The 2043-nt window shown below is 44.1% G+C and overlaps 1 pseudogene; it reads right to left on the reverse strand.

Moving 5' to 3' along the window:
- Window positions 1-1640: 1640 nt before the first annotated feature.
- LOC142863347 (uncharacterized) lies at window positions 1641-1759 on the reverse strand (annotated as a pseudogene).
- Between the last annotated feature and the right edge of the window lie 284 nt (window positions 1760-2043).

The following is a 2043-nucleotide window of genomic DNA, read 5'->3' on the forward strand; positions in this document are numbered from 1 at the left end:
AGTTATAGTAAACTAAGGTTAATTTATTATTGAAGAAAGAAAAATATTTCATTTTATTTTATTTTTATTTTTTTGAGACAGAGTCTCACTCTGTTGCCTGGGCTAGAGTGCCGTGGCGTCAGCCTAGCTCACAGCAACCCCAAACTCCTGGGCTCAGACAATCCTCCTGCCTCAGCCTCCCAAGTAGCTGGAACTACAGGCATGAGCCACCATGCCCGGCTAATTTTTTCTATATATATATTAGTTGGCCAATTAATTTCTTTCTATTTATAGTGGAGATGGGGGTTGCACTCTTGCTCAGGCTGGTTTCGAACTCCTGACCTCGAGCAATCTGCCCGCCTCCCGCCTCGGCCTCCCAGAGTGCTAGGATTACAGGCGATTACTTACTCCTAGAGTGCTGGGATTACAGGATTACAGGCTAGGATTCTTGGCCGGGTGTGAGTTACCACGCCCGGCCAAGAAAAATATTTTAAAAATAAATTTAGTATATCCTATAGTGTTTATAAAGTCTACAGTGATATCCTAGGCCTTCACATTCACTCATCCCTCATTTATTGATTCACCCAGAGCAACTTCCAGTCCTGCAAGCTCCTTTCATGCTAAGTGCCCTATACAGGTGTACCCTTTTTTTTTTTTAATCTTTTATACCTTATTTTTACCATACCTTTTCTATGTTTAGGTATGTTTAGCTACACAAATACTTACCATTGTGTTACGATTGCCTACAGTATTCCGTACAGTGACATGCTGTACAGGTTTGTAGCCTAGGAGCAGTAGGCTGTACCATATAGCCTAGGTGTGTAATAGGCTGTACCACGTAGGTTGGTGCAAGTGCACTCTATGACGTTGTGCCACAACAAAAGTCACCTAATACTGCATTTCTCAGAATGTTTCCCTGTCATTAAATGATGCAAACTGTATTATGGTTATTCAAGGTCCTTCTCTGCCAATTCCAATATTTGATTCATCTTTGGGTCATTCTCTTGTCATATTTTCCTAGGTCTTTGTATGCCAAGTTTTTTTTGTTATATGTTTATTGTATGTAACATACCCTACGGAATCTCTGGATTCTGTTGGCTTTATATGAAAAGTATCAAGTTGTGCCCTGGCAGATGGGTAAATCGTTGACAGACCACCTTCGTCCTGTGGAAGCTTAGTTTTAACCATTATTGGGGTGGGTCTCTCTCGGTTTTGTCCTTATTCTTGGGGTGTAGACCTCAGTTCTAGGATGTGGCCCTTATTCCTAAGCTGTGGGCCTGATGTGGGTTTCAACAAAAAGGCCAAAGCCTCTCCACCTTGGCAGGACTTGAACTCCAGACTTACTCAGCTCTTTAGTCTTACCGCAGTTGCTTTCTCCTGGGTAACTTCTAGTTGCGCCCTGAGTGTGAACCGTTTAGCAGTCAGCCAGTGATGTGAGGAGCATTGGTACACAGACTTCAGGGCACCTCTGTGGCTCCCCCACTTAAAGAATTTCCCCTGGAGAGTTCCAGTCACTCTATCCCTGCCGCGCAGTATAACAGGGACACGATTTCCGGGGAAGAGCCAGTTAGTATGGATTTCTTTTGAGGTTGGATCCCTTCCGTTTTGGCCTATTTTGGGTTGCTGTCCAGTGCTTTAAAGCAGTTTTTTTTTTTTTTTAAAGCCTACGGCACCCAGTATTCCCAGGTAGTCTCCCATCCAAGTACTAACCAGTCCCAACTTTGCTTAGCTTCCAAGATCAGATGAGATCAGGGATGTTCAGGGTGGTATGGCCGTAGACTGAAGCAGTGGTTTTTTAAAATTGTTTTGTCCAGATTACGCAATTGTTACATGCAGAGGGCTGGTTTGCTATAAGCTATTCTGTCACCAGAACATCTCCTTCACTTTCACCCTAGAATCTCAACACCTGTGGATGTGGGCGAACTAGGAAGTCAAAGCAGCAAGGATGAAGACGCCGAAGGCATCTCAGCAGGGCTGGTAGGAAAGAGGCAGAGAGATACCATGCTTAGGAATTTAGGCTTTGCAGGCGATCTTGTGTTCGAATCTCAGCTCTGCTCCCTAGCA

This window comes from Microcebus murinus, chromosome 21 (assembly GCF_040939455.1).
Source record: "Microcebus murinus isolate Inina chromosome 21, M.murinus_Inina_mat1.0, whole genome shotgun sequence".
NCBI lineage: Eukaryota > Metazoa > Chordata > Mammalia > Primates > Cheirogaleidae > Microcebus > Microcebus murinus.